Genomic DNA, 23754 nt, shown 5'->3' on the forward strand with positions numbered 1-23754 from the left:
CCCACTGTTTCTCCTGAAATGTTCCAGGAGCTCAAGCAATTGAGTTGTTCTGGTGAACTGATACCTTCATCTCATCTTATCTTCAACCTCTTATCCGGGGTCGGGTCGCGGGGGCAGCAGCTTTAGCAGGGTACCCCAAACTTCCCTTTCCCGGGCCACATTAACCAGCTCTAACTGGGGGATCCTGAGGCGTTCACCGGCCAGTGTGGAGATATAATCTCTCCACCTGGTCCTGGGTCTTCCCCGAGGCCTCCTCCCAGCTGGACGTGCCTGGAACACCTCCCTAGGGAGGCGCCCAGGGTTCATCCTTACCAGATGATCCTGAACCACCTCAACTGGCTCCTTTCAACGCAAAGGAGCAGCGGCTCTACTCCGAGTTCCTCACGGATGCTGAACTTCTCCCCCTCTCTCTAAGGGAGACTCCAGCCCCCCTCCTGAGGAAACACATTTCGGCTACTTGTACCCACGACCTTGTTCTTTTGGTCATGACCATAGGTGAGGGTAGGAATGAAGATTGACCGGTAGATCCAGAGCTTTGCCTTCCTCAGCTCTCTCGGTGCGGTAGAGCGACTGCAGCACCGCCCCCAAACTCCCGCTCCATCGTCTCCTCACTCATGAACTGTATTTGCTAGTCAATGTCTATAACAACTAATACAAACAAAAACAAAAGTTCAGAACTAGGTCAGTCAACTCACTATGTTAAAGCAGCAATGAGTGAGAGAAGAAATGACCTGAGGTAGGACTTTCTTGTCTGTTTAATAGAGAAAGGTGTTCTGGATCATTATCATTATTCGTCCTACGGTATCTTTTTCGGCGTGGATTGTGTTTCAAACCTACACTAATTAAAGCATCACGGCTCAGTAGCTACAGATCAATGGTGCTCAGCTGCCTAGTGGGAGTTACACACTAGGGGCCAATCCCCACATCTGTCGCATAGGGGAAATATAACACGACAGAAGGCCTGTCAGCCCAGGTGACGAATGCTGTCCCCGCTTCAAGGAGAAAAGAAAAGTATAGAGATCAATGTATAAAGGGGCTTTTTCTGAAATGCTACGTATCTATTTGACAGGGCAGGGGGTCATTATACCTCATTTGCATTATTGCATTTGACATTTAAAGTGGTAATCTGAGAGATTCTCGCTTCTTTCATTTTGCCAACATTGTATTAACTCCCAAAAGATCACTTGTCAATCAAATACTAAGCCCAATATACGTCGCCTGCATCCTTCTATTTCTTGTATATTTATCGTATTTCTCTGCAGAAATGTGTCTTGAAGTTTCTGCTTTGACGACCGCCATGCTAACAGCCTTTTTACCGATGGGTTAGTTAGATGCATTAGCTCGGGGCAGTACGTTTAAGGCATTCAAAGGTCTTTTTTAACCACTAATTCTGCTCAAAATAACACCAAACTTCTGCAGCAGCATGAGAAGAGTCCCTAAAAAGTAAACAAAGCACCAATGGGCTCTTTCCTTTTGGACTGACTTTGGAAAATCCAGTTGAATGGACTTTACTATGAGAGGAGCTGGTACAGGGGCCAGTAGGTAAGGGCGCACTCACACTGTCCTTCCGCACCGGGCCAAAACAGGTTTTCGGGTAAAGTCTAGTTTGTTTGACCAGTGTGAGTGCAAGCTTGGCGGCCAAGGAGCATTTGGGAGAGGTGGGCTTTTGTAAAGCGCGTTTGCACATGTACGAGCACAAGCACAAGGCCTACGGCGGTTCTGATGTCATTTATATGCGCCTGTTCGGACATAGAAAATAGAAGGAGGGACCATGCGCGGACATTTCAAACAATGGCGGCAAAGGGTTCACGTTGGTGTGATGCGGAGGTGGAGTGCTTACTGCAGATTTGGTCGATGAAAAGATTCAAAAACAGTCGACAAGACGCACAAAAACTCTGAGGTCTACGGAAAGATTTGGAAACAAAGCCACGCATCGCGATGACGTCATCAATGCGCGTGACGTGTTACGACGTGATGACGTATGGACAGCAAGAAGCATTCACCGAGGCCCAGGTAGTGTGAGTGCAAACGGGCCTGGGGCGTGGGGGGGACAAGGACCCTAAAGCACGGGGCTCGGTGCGGAAGGACAGTGTGAGTGCGCCCTAAGTCTTTAAAACACTCTTTTAATAAAATCTGGGTTCGCTAACTACATTGTTGGTGCTTTGTTTTATGTGTATGGAATATTATCATGTTACTGCAGAGGTTTGCTGTTATTTTGAGCAGTATTAGTGGTTTAAAAAAGACGTTTTAATGCCTACCCTCATTCTGCCCCGAGCTAATCCGTTTTAGCCACTTCCTGTTCTCCCGGATTTCTCCGTTAATAGTTGTTACAAGAGAAAAAAACTGTCTCGATGGCTTATTTGATGAATTTCTGCGACTGAATTACACTAGAAATGTATTGAAAGTAAAACTGCGGTTTAAGTGCTTTAGTGCTACAAATGTTTGTTAAGGCTCCTGGTGGCGTAATCTATGAGTTTTCCTCATTCACTTCAATTATTTTCATCCCATGAGTTTGTCAGCATGGTGAAGTTATTCTCATTATTTGTTAATTTGAATCAGTTTCTCACAATGAGGCACAGTCACCTGAAACACACACATACACAAACACTCAGGAATCTAAAGCATGTGCGTGTCTCAAGGAGATCCTGCAAGTATTCACAAGCCTTGCTTTCTTGTTATCATAAACCAGTTCCAGCCTGGTCCTGGTCCTGGTCCTGGTCCAGTCCCAGCCTGGTCCTGGTCCAGTCCCAGGCTGGTCAGATGCGTACATGAACTGATGAAGCCTCTTGGATGAGAGGTGAAACGTCTTCCTAGACAAATAACCAAGTCCAGTTGCTTTTGACTGAAATTGCTTTGAGGAGAACGACGACCTGGACAAATGAGAACATTCACAGGCTTATCATAACCCTGTTTTGCTGAATCATTACTCTCCTTTGAAAACCCAAAGGGACTGGCGACGTTAAACAGGGGCTCAGACAGCCTTGAACAAAGTTCGCCCCTGCACAAACAACTGGATGGTGCAGTTGTGAATGGACAACTGCACGTGGAAGCTGTGTATTAACAGGCGTGCTGAACCTCAAGAAATTGTCAGACTCAAACCAGCCTGGTGGATGATTCTGACCCTGCTCAGCTGAATAGTATCGCACGACTCTGTCTGGTTGATTGTCGGCCCATTTGTTGGCCTGGATAATTGTTGACTGAACCTGTTCCTTATTAAATCACTTAAAAACTGTCGACTTATACCTTTATTTCTCACCAGGGAAGTGTTAAACTTCCACCACAGATTAGAGAAGGCAGAAGCTAGACCACACTATGGTCAACCGGTCAAATCAGATGGCCAAGCCCGGTGCAGACAGATGTGTGTCCTCCACAGAGCTGGGTCTGTCTGACGTTCCTGTCTGTTATAGTGAAGGTTTTCAACGCCACCGTACTCTACGGGGGAATTGCTGGGTCTGTGTAAATCATAAATAAGTCATAGAGTGTGGTCTTTACCTACTCTGTAAAGTGTCCTGAGATAACTTTGGTTATGATTTGGCACTATAAATAAAATTGAATTGAATTGAATTAGACCTTCTCTATATGACTTGCTTTGAGATAAGCTCTGTTATGATTTGACACTTTAGTGATGAGACATGTAATGCATGATTCACATCCTGTAGAAAGACAGAACTTCCATCTCCCCTAGCAGAACATTTGCAAAACACACCAAAGTCTGTTAAATGTACAAGCAGCTTTGAAGGCACACCATTAAAGTTCTTAATGTGAGTAATGCTAATGTGAAAAGGGGCTGCATGTGATGGGTACTAACTCTAAAGCCCATTATTAATGTCATAAAACAGACCAGCAGGAGCAGCATCATAACAGCAGCAGGCTGCCCGTGAGTTCAGGTCAAGGACAAACTGACTAAGACGGACGTTGTGGTCCCAGTTGAATCTGACCCGATGCTCTCCGTGTGTGCAGGGCAGTCACTTTACCCAACAGAATACACTTCTTTCTGTTTCTGATGTTTTGAATCATGGTAACGTAACATCACATAGCAAAACCCCCTATTTGTCCTATACTTTAGACCCGACGTGTGCCTCTGTGTAATGCAGGTGTGTGCCATCTTCATGCATCAGGCTGTGCCTCAATAGAGCTCAAGACAATGGGAATAATTACCTCCAGTTGATGTCCTCAGATCGTGTGCCAGTCGTCAGCGATGAAAGCCTGCGATAAACAGGAGAGCAAAAAAAAATAAATAACAAAACAACTTGAATCCACCATTAGCGTCATCCACGGAAGAAGGGGCCGATCCCTGCCTGACAGAACGGTGAGTGGAGGATAATTAGAAGAGAGCGCTCCTGATTGGTGCATTTGTCTATATCAAAGAGAGCTAAGTAGGATACGAAGCAGCTGGGCAGGCTTTACATGGAGGAACAAAGCAGCTAGACAAAATCATAGAGATATCACAGGAACATGTTACTCTCCTGTGAACATATTCTCCTAAAAGAGTCAACATTTACCAAGAATAGCCCTGATATTGTTCAGGGATGTGTCAGTTCAAGCTGAAAGAAGCTGAGGTGGTTGCGATAGCCCAGTGGTTAGAATAATCAGAATGTGACGTAAAGACCATCAGTTGGACTTCAAGGCATGCTGGGAGGCTCTGGGAGAGAAGAGCGAATGCATAATTCGCAGTGTTACTTTCCCAAACAAGCACCATCAGACTGCTCAGCGTGAGGCGGCAGCAGCAATGAGAGCCCCCCAGAATGAATCAATGTAATGGGATCAGTGTGACACGGAGCACGCGGGCATAAAAGGCTGAATACACTTCACTTGTCATCCTTTACTGAACATTATTTGAAATAAGGGAGGCTTATGAAGCTAAAATGTTTCTTTAAGGTCTAAGGTATGTCTTGGGGTTGATTTAGCTGTCATGATGTTAGCCGTGAGTGTTGTGAAAGCATCAAAGCATCACAATCGTCACACTTTCAAAGGTTCTGGTGCTGTTCCAGTTATTTTTGTCTTTTCCGATCACAGTCTTTTATTGTTGTTTGTTTTGTTTGTTGCTTTTCTTCCTGCACGTCAGTCCTGTACAGCAACTTCACAGAGATAAAGCATCATCAAATCACTGAGCTAGCTAATTAAAAACTGATCTTACAGAAGCATATCTAGAAGAAGTGATACTTGTTTGTCAGCTTTAACTAGAAGAGATCGGTAGAGGTAGTCACATCGGAAGATAAGTGGTTCGATCCCCGGCTCTGCCAGTCCGCCTGTTGAAGTGTCCTTGTGCAAGACAATGAACCCCAAATTGCTCCCGAAGGCTGTGCCATCATTAAAAAAATGTGCGTCTGAATGGTTAGATAACATCCTGATAAGCAGACAGCTCCTTGTATGACAGCCTGCAATGTCAAAGCGCCTTGAGTCGTTGGAAGACTACAAATGGTGCTATGTACGTATAAGTCTATACAACATTTAAGTTTACCTGCTGCTGAAAACCTGCTGTTGAAAACCTGCTGTTGAAATAGCTGAAATACTTAAAGAGCTGAAATTAACGGTGTGTTCACACAATCGAAAACAATTGTGTGAATAATTTCTCGGTTGTTTTCCATCCACACAAACTCAGCTCAAGAAATCTCTGCGTCCACACAAAACCAGTAAACCCGACTTCAAACGCTGTAGGACACATGCCAGGCCTGGATGTGGCAGAAACACACCAACAATGGATGGAAGAGACGGGGAGACGCTGTGGAGAATCCAAACACCGGAGAGTTTCTCTCCAAATCCTCCTCCATCCTAGAGACAAACGTGTCCCTGTTTCTGGTGTTAGTGGGGACTTTGGTGCTGTTCTGGACTCTGATGCACCCATCACTCTGCAGTTAATGTCCTCACTGAGCAGAGGGGGCTGCTGTGTCGCCACCTAGCTAACATTGATGTTGTTGTCATAGAAACAAGACTCATCGGTAGCGTTTTGAGGCACTGGGATGAAGAGTCTCCCGGCACCCTGCCAGCGCTTTACTGCCAGAAGAAGACGCTATGTGGACACGCCTTAAATGAGGAGAATGAAGTGTCAGGTGACGTGTTAGCATTATAATAAGAATATGAAACATATGAAAAGAGAACACTAAAAGGGTCATTTGACAGGTCCCTGGAAGCAGTTGAACCGTCAGTTGAAAAGTAATGTTGTTTGATAACGTAAGCGAAAAGTTCTGTCCTCAACATTCAGAACAATATAGCAGCATAAAAAGTAAGTAATGGCGTACTGAGCAAAGAATGAAGTTTCACTCATTGTGTGTGACAAAACAGCCAAAACGATACTTTCTGTGTGTCCCAGAGGGACTAGTTTCTTAAGAGTGACGCAACATCCCTGTCTGCGATGGTTGGAACGGACCATCCATGTGCAGCCCAAAACAAGTTTAAATCTCTGCGTTGTAGCTAAAGACATAAAGTCATAGATGAGTCGCTGATACTTTGTTGTGATGACTTATAATGTGTGTGCCATCACTGTATGGTGTGCCTGTTTGTCGTGCTCCGTTCATTGTTGGGTATTCTGTCACTGGATTTGTCGTCCTGAAGGTTACAGCCTTGGAGGAAGAACACCGTATCAGAGAATGGATGAAGCTCTATGGGAACCGCTGATCAGCCATCAATCAACACTCTTCTGTCAGGTCATCCGTCAGTTAGACTGAGTGGAAGTAAAGGGTCACATCACTTGTCTTCGCTCGACTTAGATGTGAGTACGACATGCCAGCGACCTGAGCAAACATGAGATGGGTGTAAAGGCACTGCACAGATGGATGCAACACACACACACACACACACACACACACACACACACACACACACACACACACACACTCTCCAGACCTTTCAACTGTACTACCTGCCGAACTCTTGCTCACATTGGCAGGTTATCTATTACAATTACTGTCATTGTATTTTGACCTTGATACGGTTACTTGTTGAAGAGTGTTAATCAAGACTGAGATGTGTGTGTGTGTGTGTGTGTGTGTGTGTGTGTGTGTGTGTGTGTGTGTGTGTGTGAGTGAGTGTATTTGCATGTGTGTTCTTTTACTTCTAGGACGATTTGTGAGGACTTTAAACCTTTAAAGTGAAGATATTTTTGAAAGTGAGGACATTTTGAGGACATCTTCAAAGTGCTGCTTAAGGCTTTATAAGTTTGGTTTTATTCAGGGCAGAGTCGGGTTAAGCACAGCATATTTTAACTGTGTGCACAGTGCACACCGTCTCCGTACATGCTGACAGACGGCAACTGTAACTATCTATATGTGAATTGACACACTGTGAGTTAACACTGTGATTTCTTCTTTACAATAACCAGCAAAACATCAACACTACATGCTGTTAAGAATGTCTGACACTTGATTGTTTTGTGATATTTCCAAAAGCACCTAAGGTAAAAGAAGCACTACTCAGTGTGTGTAATATATCCTGGGCTCTCCCCAACCGGTGCAGACAGATGTGCGTCCTCCACAGAGCTGGGTCTGTCTGACGTTCCTGTCTGTTATAGTGAAGGGTTTCAACGCCACCGTACTCTACGGGGGAATTGTTGGGTCTCTGTAAATCATAAATAAGTCATAGAGTGTGGTCTTTACCTACTCTGTAAAGTGTCCTGAGATAACTTTGGTTATGATTTGGCACTGTAAATAAAACTGAATTGAATTTGAAATGCTGTGGTATTGAGTATGAGGATAAGTCGGTTGTAAACCCAGAATTCAGGCATTGGCACCTCCTCCCCTCGCGCTCAACGGGGTCACGGCGCCCGGCGCTGTGTCTGCCACTTGTGTAGCCTTGGCGTGTGCGTACAATCTAGCACCTAATGAGGTTGGATCTGAAAGATGTGCGCATTTAAGGTTCTGATGTAAGACACTACAAAGTTTTTGTTTGTTAAATGTTCAAACTAAACTAAACTCAATCAAACAAAGAACTTATTTTAGCTCTGGTGTGAACAGAATCTGTCTCTTTAGCTGCTAGATGTTGGATGTTTGGTGCTGGACACGTAGCGTATAGTTCAGGGTTAGGGTTCAGCTTGTTTGCTCGACTGCCTCCTGCTCCTGGCAACAAAGCTGACAAGAGTGCTTCGAGTGAACCATGTAGTCAGTGTGTTGTAAAACCAAAATAATGAGCTACAGATGGTTTATAAACTGCAAAGAAAGATGACAATTCTCTGTAGGATCGTCTCTACAAGTAACCCCTAACACATTATCATAGTATAGCCTATTGATCTACCGCCTAATATTAAAAATAACAAGCTGTTCTGGGTTTTTAGGTCTAAGGGCATGTTGCAGTGCGGCTAGAAGCTTGTCTGGCTGAATATAACAAAATTATGAACAATTGAATTACCAACAGGGACGCATGCGTCAACACCAGTTATCTGAGCAACATGTCGTGATTAAATCAGGACTGCCCTCCTCTTCTTTATAGTCTCTATGTTTGTCTCCCTCTGTCTCTGTTTTCCTGTATGTGCTCCCTTTCCGGTCCTGAGCCTCATTTGGGGCCGGATCACTACTCTACATACTCCAGATGTCCCCCAGCGTACCTTCTTCTTGTGCTCACTCCCTATGACCAGTTTTTCCTCAGTTGTCACCATGGTTTCCCGTTGTTATGTGCACCCTTTTGTTAAAGTAAGTTGATTAAGGGCGCACTCACACTGTCCTTCCGCACCGGGCCAAAATCTTTTTTTCAGCTAAAGCCTAGTGCGTTTGACCAGTGTGAGTGCAACCGCTCCGCGCATAACTGTGGCCAGCTGGCCGTCCACGGCCCGTCTGAGAGAGGTGGGCTTTTGTAGAGCGCGTTTGCACATGTACAAGCACGAGCGTGCGCACGTGTACGAGCACGAGGCCTACGGCGGTTCTGAGGTCATTTTATGTGCACCTGTTCGGACATAGAAAAAAGAAGGAGGGACCATGCACGGACATTTAAAACAATGGCGGTGAAAGGTTCACGTTGGTGTGATGCGGAGGTGGAGTGTTTACTGCAGATTTGGTCGATGAAAAGATTCAAAAACAGTCGACAAGACGCACAAAAACTCAGAGGTCTACGGAAAGATCTGGAAACAAAGCCACGCATCACCATGACGTCATCAATGCGTGTGACGTGTTACGGCGTGATGACGTATGGACAGGCAAGAAGCATTTACGCGAGGCCCAGGTAGTGTGAGTACAAACGGGCCTGGAGGGGGGGACAAGGACCCTAAAGACCGGGGCGGGGTGTGGAAGGACAGTGTGAGTGCGCCCTAAATCTGTTAAAACTGTTAAAACCCCCGTGTGTTCGCCGTCACCCCACGTGACACAAAACATGCGGACATGTTTCATAACTTACACCAAAATCTCTGAAGTAGTTTGAGAACAGGTCACACTGTCTGAAAACTCAGGTTGTGTGAGAGTTTGACAACACATCCTGTTTTCTTTTGTATCTGGGCGTAGAGAAACCTGCCATGAAAACAACAACACCCCACTTACATTACTTTTGCAGCGATCACACACAACAACACCTTATTGCCTATGGTGTCTAACCTCTGCGCTGAAGAGTCCACAACAACACGTTGAAAGGAGACACAGTGATCATTTTCTCCAGCAGGAGGGGAAACTGAGGCCGTCCGACCGGGGCTGAGGTGTGGAGTAAGTCATCCCAGTAAGCTGCTTTAGATCATAGCCTGTTATCCACAGGCCAACGGACTCCCCACTGCTCCTTCACACACCACCGCTCCAAGTACAGCGGCCACATAAGTATTTTCAAGAGCAATCCAACCATCTATAAAAGACTACACAGCAGGGGGGGCTGAGTAAAGCTGACATGCTTCAAAGTTTATTTAATTTTTCTCAAAGTCTTTGGGAAGGACAACTCAGGGAGCTCTGCTGAGTTTAGGGTTTATTTATGTGGTCGTTTAAGGTGATTTACAGCAAAATGTATAAGAATGAATGATAAGACAGAGACAATACAAAGTGTGGAATGAATATAAAATGATCTTGTCTCAGTCACAACAAACCAATGAAAGCTGAGCAGCGTTAAAGAAAGGATTGTGCCACCAAACCTGCACAAATAAGACAAAAAGAAACCTTGTTCTCTCAAAGCGCACGGCAAAGGACGCAATTCACCCCAAACTGCGTTTCCAAGCAAAACGCTTTCGGTGCTCCTGTGCTATTTGCACAAATCTAACGAAGAAGAAGAAGAAGAAGAAGAAGAAGAAGAAGAAGAAGAATTACTTTATTAGTCCCGCAACTCTATTATTGTTAGAGCCCGAAATACACACACATGCACAAACAGGACCTATATACATACAATTAATGGAGAGATGTTAGAGCGAGGGGGCTGCCAGTGACCAGCGCCCAGAGCAGTTGGGGGTTCGGTGCCTTGCTCAACAGCACCTCTGCAGTGCCCAGGAGATGAACTGGCACCTCTCCAGCCACCAGTCCTCGCATAAAGTCCCATACAGTCCCATAGTCCCATACAGGGACTCTAACCGGCGACCCTCCGGTTCCCAGGCAAGTCACCTATGGACTGAGCTACTGCCGCCCCCAAGGCTTAGTTCCCTGTCCGAGAATCGAACCCAGTCAGGGAAGAGAGCGCCGAAGAGAGGTGAGAGCGCTGAATCCTAACCACTAGACCACCAGGGAGAATAATCTAGATGATCTCATATGCCTACATTTGGCTGTGCAATGTGCCTCATAGCAACAAAGGTACACTTCACAGAGATCAGCGCTAATAGCTAGTACTTTAGTGTTTCCCATAACCAAACAGATTTTTAAACTTCTCAAAGACCCAATAGTCATGTGGTTCCAGTTTACTGAATGTGTTCAATCCTTAAAACATCCCCTATATTCTTCTATAAAAGGCCGATTATTTGAATTATTCCCACTCCCTCTATATTTAAGGTCTGTTGTATATACTTCAGTCATGGATGTGGGTAATTTTCCCTTAGTGTGGCCTGAGCTTCAATAAATCTTTACGCATGCAGCTGACTTATCTCTCTATTGATGTTGAGGCTCTCAAAGACTCTAATTATGTAAATTGCTGACCTGTTTTCAAACAAAGTTCAGCTTTAAGCTAATTCCACCACACCACTTTAGCCAATTATTTATCTCCAGCACAGTGTGAGATGTGGAAATTACAAGTGCTGCTAAGGTTGTTTTCATAGGTCCCCTTGATTAAAGTCAACGATTCACGGAAAATACTTAAAGCGCTTTGTACCGTGAATTGAAATGATAGATGTTTATGTTGTCATGTGTTTGTGCGACCAAATGGTTTTCGATTCCTGTGACTATAAATTATTATGATGAGCCAGTAACGAACCCAGTCTAACTGCCCATCAGGTCGGTTTGCTTGTTGGGGTCAGGGAAAGATTGACGATAACATTGCCGTCATGGTTAAAAGAACCCAATGTGGTCTGTTGGTACTTGCTCTAACATTAAACGGATCATTCAGATACGTGGTACCGCCTACCCTGTCTATCCAGACCTCACATCAGTGCAAACAAACCTCACCATCCAGGCAGCCGTAGACCAGCTACTCCTGTTTACTGTAGGGTAAAATGGTCCCTCCTTCTTTTTTCTATGTCCCAACAGGCGCACATTAAAAGACATCAGAGCCGCCGTAGGCACTCACACTGGTCAAACAAACTAGGCTTTACCCGTAAAACCTGTTTGGGCACGGTACAGATGGACAGTGTGAGCCCTAAGAGAGCATAGATGGATATAACAGCTTCAGTTCCCTGTTGGAAAAGGGCTTTCTGATGGCAAGGTAAAGTGGGGAAAATATTCTAGATATAACATACGCCTAAACTCATCTTTTAGTCTTGCTCTTTTAGGTGGGCTAAAAGCACCCCCACAGCGGTACATTTCTTAGCTCCTGTATCGGTGCTTCTGCCTGATTACCAACAGGGCGGACCAACCGCCATCTACTGTAGGTACAGGTTGTTGTCAATCACTGGGAAAAATAATCCACAGGTAGCAGTGTGTATTCCACAGGGGTGCAGATCCGATGTCAGGATTGGGGGGCGACACAGAAGTGATTTTGTTTTTTTTGTTGCCCGTATGCAACTCATACCATGCCACCGTAGATGACAACTGCGTAGAGGCTGGCCATATCATTCAAAAAGTGCTGCACAGGGAATCATTTACAGTGCTTACCTTTCCTGTTTATGTGTCCTAAACAGCCAACAGCATGGATCACTGCTGACTTAACTGTTATATTAGTAAATCCCACATTTAAGGGTCTTGGGCATTTAATGTCTACTCCCCCCCCAGTTCTTATCACCATCTTCTTCTTCTTCCCAGTGTATGGGACTACTTTATGCATGAATAATTGATATGGATGAATATCAAAACATTAGAGCCTGCTGCTGTCATCAGCCTCTGTGTCAGAAACTACCCAATCGTGTGTGTTGTAGTGGAGGAGAGCAGAGATGAAGAGTGGAGTCAGAAATATACTTGTCAAGCATTATTTCTTCCACCACTTCAGTCATTTCTTGAAATCTAAAAAATACATTTATCCAGTTTTGAATAATTTAGGGTATTTTTTTTGGTAAATGGACTTTCTGGTCTTCTTACTACTCAAGGCTCTTTCACTCTACTTGTCAACCATTCATACAGATATTCACACTGATGGCGGTGGACATCTACAGACTACTATCTAATCTAAACTAACCATTCACGTTCTCACAGCATGGGGAGCAATTCGGGGTTCAGTGTCTTGCCCAAGGTCACTTCGACATGTGGACCGGAGGAGCCGGGGATCGAACGGCCAATCTCTCGAATGGAAGATGACCCCCTCTTTTTCTGAGCCCCAACCGCTCAGAGGTCGGGGGGGCGGGCGGGGCATACAGGTTTTTTTAGAAATCGTGATCTGCACCCATGATTCCACACATAAAATGTGCTGTAGTATAAGCTGTAGTATACCGCCTCTGTCCACTTCCTTTCACTGTACGCTATCATAGAAAGTTTGCTGCATAACTTTTCCTAAGATATCACACGAACCCTCAGGCTAGGTAACTAAGCAACATTTTGATGCATGTCATGGTGGGCTGACACTAATTAGGTTTATCATACTTCCTATGTGATGAACTGGAGAACGATGTGTTTGAATTTTTTTTTCTTCTTAGTGTAACCATCACATTATTTATACCCACAACATTCAATCTACTTTTCAGAGTTAATGCACATCTCATGAAATATTGTTCATTTTCTCTGTCAGCGTTCAAAAGTATCCTTTAGAGTTTGTTACAAAAAAGAAACCATGTGACGTAACTGTAAAGTCAAACGAGTTGAGTCAGTTATACCGCCCACAGAGCCAAACTTCCCATTGATACAGAAGATGACTCCTACTGTGTCGAACTTGAACGCTGCTGAACCCCACAGAGCCATTAGCTTGTGTCACCCCTCACCCATCAACACACAAATACACAAATTCGACTGAAGGCAACAGCGCTAGCACGCTAACTTAACATCAATGAATTTAGAGGCGGGCCTTAACGTAACCCCAGCCTCGACTGTAGCGTCTGTTCTATGCGCCTTATAATGTAGTGACCTTATATATGAAAAAAGTTTCAAAATAAGACGTTCATTGGAGGTGCGCCTTATAATGTGGTGCGCCTTATAGTGCGGAAAATACGGTACTTTACTTGGCAGATTATTCGTCCAAGGTTCAACTCCTCACCTTAAAAAATCTGGCTCTTTAATTAATATGTGACTCATCGAGGAGGAACAGACCTGGCAACAGATGGAGCTGCTGAGGGTTAAAAGCAGCCGTTTCCTTCCTCGTGTGCAAAGAGCAACGATTCAGTCCATTTTTAAAGTATCCTATTGGCACCATGTCCTTCAGACTTCAAATACTGAACAAACAGTTTGCTTGATTTAGCAGGAGTATGGAAAGCAGTCACATAGCAACCGATGTGGCCACAAACAACCCTTCACTACAAACTGTTTCTCTTCTTCTGATGCCTTAAGAAAAGATTTGCCATGAGGACACAGAAATCAAAGGAACCAAGACATTTGAAGACACATTTAATCACATCAGCATCTCCACTTCAGATATAATAGGAGGATAAACATGTGTCCGCGTTAACCGCAATTTGCAGTCTGGGATCTTCGCCTCGGTCCTTTAAAGGAGAGAGTATCAAAATTTGAATAGTGGAAAATGTACTTCGAGTTTATTGAGGTTATAGTTACGTAGCAACAGCAGCTCACAAACAGCTCGTCCTCTGAGCTTTTGTGTGGCTAAAAAAAACCCGACCCTGCAGACAAAAAGGTTGAGACATGCTCCGTGGCCACATGGGTGGCAGTAATGACAACAAGATGCTCGCCGCACTACCTCCCAGAACGTACAATGGATGGCACCCCTACAGAGCGAGTGGAGAGAGGAAAAGCTGAGACTACCGAGTGAGTGAATGTGTAGACAAACAGCGAGGTAATGACTGTAATTCAACTTCACCTATCGGCTAAGTGAGTGAGAATGAAAGTTTGAAGCTTGAATCAATGATGGCGAGCAACGAGGGAGGCCGCAGGAGAGCGGGGAGGGCTGACAATTCATGGGTCAATGAAAGAATGAAAGACATGCAGGGAGAAGAGGAAGAAAGAAGTGCGGTAGCAAGAGTGAGGTACGATTTAAAGCTGCAGATTTGACGGAGCTCGGAGGCAGAATGACTGATGTGGGTGAAAAACCCACACGCCTCTTTTCACCCCCAAGAATTCATCGCTTTAGCTGTTTGTGTTCTCTGAAAAACTCAAGGATCACATGTGAGTCACCACCCGTCACGCCTTCGACAATACACATAAACTCATCCTCCACCGTGACGACCACAGTCCCACATATCAGCTCGACACACACAGACATTAATCACTGCTGTAGTCTAGAAGGGAAGCCAGCGGAGTACTTCCTTCAAAGCAGCAGTTCTTCTACTGTTTCGGCGAAACACCCTTTGTTGAGTAAATGTAACTTTATGTATGTAATGTGACAAACTGAGGCTCAAATCTACTGTCTGTTGGTTTGAATATCTGTGTATATTTGTGACGCTGTGCTGTGTTAATGTGTTGTTTATTGGATGACAGTAAGCAGTAATACATGACATGTCCTAATCTCTATGGACAGATATCTGCACATGAATTAGGGATGTCATGTTCGGTTCATCTCGGCAAGCCAGACACCCAATAACCATTAACTCACCGGATAAATGGCAAGACACAATCACACGAAGGTTTTGTTTGTGACAGAAAGTTCATATGCAAATTAACCTAAAGGGCGATATGCGTAACCGGTCAAAAATGTACTCTGTGGTTGACTGTTGATATCCCTAAATGAAGAATCTTTAGACACTGGGGGGGAAAGAAAATGGTATTGGATGCAATCTGGTTTCTGTTTTTAGGAAGACCAATCATATTTGAGGGCGCACTCACACTGTCCTTCCGCACCGGGCCAAAACAGGTTTTTCGGCTAAAGCCTAGTGCGAACTGCGAGGTCTATGGAAAGATTTGGAAACAAAGCCACGCATTGCGGTGAGGTCAATCAATGCGTGTGGTTGGTCAAATTCATGCTGCTGTCCTTGATAACGGACGTTACTTTCATTCCAGATGTTACAAATAACACAAAATAGCACTTAAAATAACAGACTTACTTTAAAACACACACACAGAAATCCCTCCATGCAGTTTAACATCAGTGATATTTTTCATTCTGTTAAATAAAAACATAAAGTACCCGACTTCACTTGAGTCACAAACTGATTATGATCATTTTCCAGATGTTTAACGGTCAAATTGACCCCGAGAATAAATGGTGTTAGTAAAATTTGAGGGCAACAGGAGGGTTAAGTACCGGGTTATGCCAGAAGAATCACGGGAGTTACTCTACCTCCGGTACAGTAGGTGGCGCTTTGCCAATGTTCAACTAGGATGGAAGATGGCTTTTTCCCCTTCCGGTTGACCTTTGTCAAAATCGCAACAACTTGGAAAGCGGTACATCCACGTTGGTCCAGAAATGGGTCTTCTTGGTAGTGACGGTGCCACGGTGAAGTCTTCAGTCAGCTTAAAGGTAAAGGTCGTGTTGCTGCTGTTGTTTTTGACACTATTGCTTCTTGATCTAGTCTAAAAGCAGTAAATAAAGTAGGCAAAATAGTTTTTATTTTTATTTATGAGCGTCATATTTCCAATATTGCTCTCATTCCTCAAAAGGACTCTCCAATATTGCACCTTCTTATCAGCTTTCACTCCTCATTACTCTGTGCTCCCATCCACACAGAACTGGTGTTTGGGTGCTGGGCCAACACATTGCTTTCAGTGGAATGTGCTACATATTTTACAGCAGGCAGCTTCAGGCCATAAATCATCTTCTGGCAGTTTAGATGCATGAGTGTACTCACACACTATGATGCTGCCAGTGTGTATTTGTTGTTGCTCGCAACCAGCTATCCAAAGGTCAGGCCTATCAAAAGCTGTGTGTGCTTTTAGCGGCGCCATCAACACACATTTGGAGTATTTCCAGTCATTACATTCAGAGGAGGCTCAAAAAGAGTGTTACTCATCAAGTTTGGAAGAGTGACTGTATTCATATTAGAGAAATGAGTTGACACTTTCATTATAGCCACTGCATTTCATAATTACAGCCTAATTGGAGTGTGAGAGGATTGAATCTGAAGCAGCATTTGACTCTCAGACGTTTAACTGACGCAGAGCTGGCTAGGATCTACGGGCACTGTCCCTCTGCAGAACATTCAATATAGTGTCAGTTTTTATATGATTACAGATGAATTATGAAGTGTTAGGTCAGATTCTATAAGTTTACATTTACTTTTGTACAAGGCACTGGACCACCTGTCAAAGACTGTGATTAAGGGCGCACTCACACTGTTCATCCGTACCGTGCCCAAACAGGTTTTACGGGTAAAGTCTAGTTCGTTTGACCAGTGTAGTGAGTGCAACCGCACCGCGCCTAGCTGCGGCCAGCTTGCCGGCCACGAACGTTTGGAAGAGGTGGGCTTTTGTAAAGCGTGTTTGCACATGTACGAGCACGAGCGTGCGCACGTGTACGAGCACGAGCGTGTGCACGTGTACGAGCATGAGGCCTACGGCGGTTCTGAGGTAATTTCCTGTGCGCCTGTTGGGACATAGAAAAAAGAAGGATGGACCATGCGCGGACATTTCAAACAATGGCGGTGAAAGGTTCACGTTGGTGTGATGTGGAGGTGGAGTGTTTACTGCAGATTTGGTCGATGAAAAGATTCAAAAACAGTCGACAAGACGCACAAAAACTCTGAGGTCTACGGAAAGATCTGGAAACAAAGCCACGCATCGCCATGACGTCATCAATGCGTGTGACGTGTTACGGCGTGATGACGTATAGACAGCAAGAAGCATTTGCGCGAGGCCCAGGTAGTGTGAGTACAAACGGGCCTGGGGCGCGGGGGGAGAGGGAGGGGGGGACAAGTACCCTAAAGCCCGGGGCACGGTGCGGAAGGACAGTGTGAGTGCGCCCTAATTTACAGAAGAGTAGCAGAAGGTCCATTGGCACAATACAAAAGTTGCTAAATATCCCATAAAAGGCATCTCATAATAATAAACCCTAAATCTGCCTCACCTGTTGAAACCATGCTTTTCCTTTTGGTAACACTGGCGGAGTGAACATGACTTTAAACTCTGAACTTCTTCCTCAGCTCAACTTCGTTCCAACCAGTCTCAAGAACAGAGCTATGCACAGGCACGATCGTGGGTTATACAGGGTCACCGTGTTCCCACAAAGAATAAGCCCTCCCTGAATTATTTGGGATTTTAAGAAGCTGCCCCCCCTTCTTCTGTTTTTTCCCTTTAAATAACGACTGTACGCTTACCTGGGTAAGACAATAATCTCTGCCTCAGCCAGCAAGAGAAACACAGACAAGGACAAAGGGAGGGATATTTACATGAATGCCACGTGAATATACCCAAAGTTAAGCTAAAAGAACTTCTGTAAGGGCAACAGCAAATCAACCGAGACTCAAATAATCTTACACAAAGCCTTAATAAACAATTCTTTTCTCTTTTTAGATTCAAGCATTGGGAAACTTCTGGGAGCTTAAAAGTAAACTTTAGATCTCTGAGTCTCTTTCTAGAGAAGTCGCAGGTCCCATGCCAGCTAGAAAATATTGATTTTGAAGAGCAAATGTTTACTCTTTCTGTTTCTCTACAGTTTCCCTGCATTTTATTTCCATGTCTTGCCGATCCTCGTTCCCTCCTAAGTGCATAAATCCATATCCATGCATTGTACCATTCAGCCTCCAACCTGTGGCAGCTCAGACGAAAAGAGAGACATTAAATATATTTATGCATTTCATCATTATACCTATATAATGTGTGCCAGCTACTTTGCTATAGGGCTGGTTGAGGAGAGGACAGTAGTGTATACATGTCTTTACTTAGCCTATTGTGCTAACCAAGGATGTTTACTGCATACAGCGCGAACAGGAGAGGTGGGCGGTATGTATCGGCCTGTTTGATGGACAACAAAATGAATAGAGTGGAGGATGTGATGAAGAGAGAGAGAGAGAGAGAGAGAGAGAGAGAGGAAGAAGTGAGTGGTTAGGCCGAGAGAAACCCACACACGAACATTCACAGAAGAAGAAACTGAAGTTTTCGGTTGGAAGAAAAATCAATAAACAGGGCGATGAAAAATGAAGTTGCTTTCCAGAAAGTTCTATTTCTTCCATTCATTTCTCAGACAGTGGGTCTTTTCTTGGGGATGAGGAAATTGCATTGTGAGCTATTGTGAAACAAAGGTGGTGATGTCTTGCACCAGAAGTGTCTCATTCACTTTTTGGGTAGTGATCAGAAACACTGATAGGTCACATATTTAAACCCTTGACCAAGGTCAACACAGAGTCCCCGACGACCACAACTCCTGCTGTAGTGTAGTAAAAACTACCTCTGAAGAAAACTGCTGAGTCACATTACACATAAATTGCTCTGTGAAATTGAAATAAACTTTACAGCAGAGGGGTTTTTATTAAGCTCCTGTCAGTCTTATAAAAATGTGCAGAGAAGTTGTTTGTCTGGCTTCGTTGACTAAATCCAAATTAACTGAAGTGGTTATTTAGACACAAGCCAGATTTGTGGAAGTAATTAAGCACCAAAGTTTGTGTCACAGGGACATTTTTGGGGTATTTCCGTGCAATGGAGACACCTGATTTCTACCACTTTTGAGAAAGAGTTCCCTTTCAGTTGAAATGTGAATACAGCACATGAAGGGAGGAACATATTACCAGTGCCATTTCACACATCCAGTTACATTTATTCTAGTCAAAGCTTCTTCATCGGGACTTCGTGTTGATGCAAGAAGCACTCACATGAACAGATTTGTTCTTTATCATTGTGTTGGTACACTTTGGCATGAGAAGGTATACAATATCCTAACCTGACTCAGCCAGATGGATGATTGATTCGCATGATTGGCATTTACTCAGCAAAACCATCTGGGAACTCTCGGTTGGAGAGCTTTTGGTTAGGGGTGAAAATAATAGTTGCCGATTGGATAAATCATCTGTCCACCACCTATTTAAGGGATAGATGGGCCAAATCAACCAATTAGATCAGGAGTGTCAAAGTGATCCAGTAAAGGGCCGTGTGTGTGTGTGTGTGTGGCTGCAGGTTTTCATTCCAACCAAGCAAGAACACACCTGACTCGACTTACTCAATCACCTGAACTGTCTTCACACAGTTGATTTGTTGGACCAGGTGTGTTTTTGATTGGACACGGCCCTTTACTGGATCACTTTGACACCCATGAATCAGATCAACGAAGTGTATGACGTACTAAGAGAGCATCGAGGCGAAGCTCAGAAAGTAAACAACATGTTGGTAAAAGATACCTTCTGTTTGTGTAACACGAATTTAAGGATAAAAGGCACAATTTCAGGTGCTGGGTCCATATTCAGGATCCAAGAGAAAAAGTGTTAGTGAGCGGCTTCTCGATAGCTGTGCTCATCTCATCCCCGAAAGAAAGTCGCTTCTCGTTGCGTCACACTTCGAGCTGCCTCAAAACCAACGCTGATTGGTTCAGTCGCTTGGGCAAACTTCTCCAAATTTTCATTACCAGACTCATCTGCGAGTAAAATACATCGGAGCTTGCAAGATCAAGATGGTCTCACGATGCTAACAATATCCTGTAGTTGTTAGGAAAGTTAGTTCACTATCCGTCGTCTTTCCTGTCAGATTCATGGTTGGCAGTACAGTACCAGGTATTTTTCTAAATTCACTGCAGCTGTATTTTCGTCAAGTCATGGAAAAACCAAACTCAGTACAGGGAATTTTATTCAAAGCACAACTTTCAGCATGATCTGTTTGTGCAGTCCCTACAAGTCTTGTTTATCCCAGAATGTGCAGAGATGCTACGATAGGTACTCACTGAGAATTCTGCCTCTGTTATGACAACTTTTTCGAGTTGGAGGGCCTGGTGAGTTGGCAGTTTTTTAGATTGTTGCCACCTGCCTAAGTTCTGTACTCATAGCTCATGCACTTCCTCTTTACCTCATATTTATCTCGGTCACATTAAGAATACAGAGATACACTCTGACGTATATGCAGCTATAATCTAATGCTGACAGTCTGTCACGTGTATGTGCAAATGCACATGCACACACAGATCAGAATTGAATGTTCTCTGATATCGGTACCGACATAAATCATGAATGTGGAGAGCCATTAGCTGGCAGGAAGCAGTCAGACCTCTTGTCAAGATGGCTGTGTGGCAATGTGTGGGTGAACAGACACAAATGAGACTGAATAAAGTGTGATTTAACAAGGAAGCACAATACCAAAACAAACCGTTTCTGTCAGTTCATTATTCACACGGTTAAGAAAGCTGGTCCTCCAAATTTCCTCACTGATGCCTGATGAATGTTAAAGATACAGAGTCAGAGAGAAGCTACTCTGGAAGTGGACAACCACCATTGTAATTGCTTCCCCCGGGTCCTACCCTAAAGTAGTGAGCCGTCAGATTGTTGATGAGCGATGGATGGCGGACATTTGCTGCATTGTGCATTTGTGAAATGTGCCGTATAGTGAAAAAAGAGGCAGAAAGCTCCTCTTGAAAATGTTAAGCAAGAATTCCTCTGCTATTTGCACTTGGATTACCATTTTGTATTCCAGTTGTAAACTTGGGCCTGAATAGTCCTTGATATGTTTGCCTCCGTCCATCATGTGATATCCAAAGGTAGATGAAGATCCAGGGAGGCTTAAGATCGATCAGATGTTGAGTCAGGAGATGAGAACGAATGGGAAGCCCCAACCTGATAGAAGGGAGAATGCTAGACTGAACCAAGTGCACAACAACTGTTTGCAGTAAGCCGGTTTAAACCGTTGAATCATTGGCCCAAGTAAAGGAGTTCAATTATCTCGGGTATTTTCCACAAGTGAGGGTAAGATGGAAAACAATCTATGATGTGGACATTGGACTGTCACGGTATGAAGACCCTGAAGGGGAAGCTGGTCGATCTAACCAACCCTCGCCTACGGACGTGAGCTTTGCGATGACAAAAAAAGAACAAGATCAAATTTTGAATCTTCCGCAGGGTGGCTTGGAGATAGAGTAAGCAGCTCAGACGTTCTAGGGTCAGCTGAGGTAGTTCGGGCATATTTTGAATCCTCCTGTGGATGTTTTCCTGGTAAATATTAAATCTACCTACGAGGAAAACCTGGGGCAGACCCGGGATGTGTAGGACGAATTACATATCCCATGCTGAAAATTGGATGGACGGATTATCCCTTCCAGAGACATTGTTCACCACAACCAAAAGTAGGGGAAAGTTAGGGCGCACTCACACTGTCCGTCCGTACCATGCCCCAGGCTTCCGTCCCTCTCTCCCCGCGGCCCAGGCCCGTTTGTACTCACACTACCTGGGCTTAGCGCGAATGCTTCTTGCTGCCTATACGTCATTAAAGCCGTAACACGTCACACGCATTGATGACGTCATGGCGATGCGTGGCTTTGTTTCCAGATCTTTCCGTAGACCTCGGAGTTTTTGTGCGTCTTGTCGACTGTTTTTGAATCTTTTCATCGACCAAATCTGCAGTAAACACTCCACCTCCGCATCACACCAACGTGAACCTTTCACCGCCATTGTTGTTGTTGTTAAATGTCCGCGCATGGTCCCTCCTTCTATTTTCTATGTCCCAACAGGCGCAAATAAATTACGTCAGAGCCGCCGTAGGCCTCGTGCTCGTGCTCATACACGTGCGCATGCTCGTGCTCGTACACGTGCAAATGCGCTCTACAAAAGCCCACCTCTCTCAGACGAGCCTTGGACAGCAAGGTGGCCGCAGTTATACGCGGAGCGGTTGCACTCACACTGGTCAAACACACTAGGTTTGACCCAAAAAACCTGTTTTGGCCCGTTGCGGAAGGACAGTGTGAGTGCGCCCTTATTGGAAGAATATGGGTGTGGTCTCAAAAAATATGGGTTCAGTTCTCAGTTTCATCCCCATTTAAAGTATGATACATTTTCCAGACTGTAGCCAAGGTTTTTAGAGATCTGGTTTGCGTAATCAGGATGAGCTAGTACGTATCATTTAACACTAACTTCATACATATTCAGGTCATAAATGAACGTATTCTGCAAAGGATACCATCGTGAACAGCAGTTCAGTGTGAACAAATGTGGCCGTTCAGCATTGGTTAGTAACAGAATAGCAAGAGTTGGGACTTTCAGGCACTGGATGGTCTCTGTAACCACCAGGTTAACATTTACTTAGGTATATCACATCAACCAATTTCTGACTTTTAGTGTTCTTATACCAACAAGCCTCCTTTAAAAGATATCGTATCGATTGTACAAGCAGGTCAAGACTTGTGTGCAAGTTCACTTTAAAAGAGCAGTAAACCATTCACTGTTGTGACCAACCACGTCCATTAGTCAGGTCTGTTTCTGCTCAACTTAGCTTGAACTGTGGTGACTGGCTAAAAGACATATGGACATGGATTGCCACTTTCCATCCTCAGGGGAAATAATGGCTAAGTAGAGGTGGTTGCTTTGGTTCGCTGATGTTTCTGACAAGTATTGATAGAAACATTGGCTAACCCATAATCACTGACAGCTGAAATATACCTGACTATTCTCACTGAATAGTATGTGTGTGTGTGTGTGTGTATGCTTGGATTGTTTACATGTGGTGTGATTGTGCATGTGCGTGTCCATAAAAGCTGTATGTGTGCGGGTTTATGTATCTGCTGGGGTCCGAGAGTGTGCCATCACACATATCTTCTAATCAATGCATTTCCTGTCACTAATCAATGTGTGGGGATGAGGTTTGGGTGAGTGCTTCTCTCAGGGCTCTAAGCGCTGCATGTGTAATATCCTGGGACTGCCCTCCATCACTGCCACCAATCAGTCTGTCTGATCACACGCAGGAGAAAAAAACCTGTTATCAGCACCAGCATTACCTTCACAATCAGTCTGTTCGGTAAAACAGACGCACAAACGGCTGATTGCACACACAGCCACGGCTCTTAGAGCAGAAGAGAGCGAGAAGCAGTAGGGAAGCACATGAGCGCACACAGCATTGTAATAACAACCCATCATCAAGTATCATACAGACGCTAAAGGGTGCTGTGTGTTGGCACTAGACACGGCGGGGCGTGACAAAGCAGCGGCTGGGAAGGAGAACAGGCTGCTCACCCTGCAGGCTGTTGTTGTCTGGGGGGTTACGCACCTACGTGGGGCCCAAGAGAGAGGGCAGTGTCTCTGCAGATACAGACACCACCACACACTTCTGGCTCATAAGTGGTCGTTGAGAGGGATTA

This window comes from Echiichthys vipera (genome assembly GCF_963691815.1).
Source record: "Echiichthys vipera genome assembly, chromosome: 2".
Taxonomy (NCBI): domain Eukaryota; kingdom Metazoa; phylum Chordata; class Actinopteri; order Perciformes; family Trachinidae; genus Echiichthys; species Echiichthys vipera.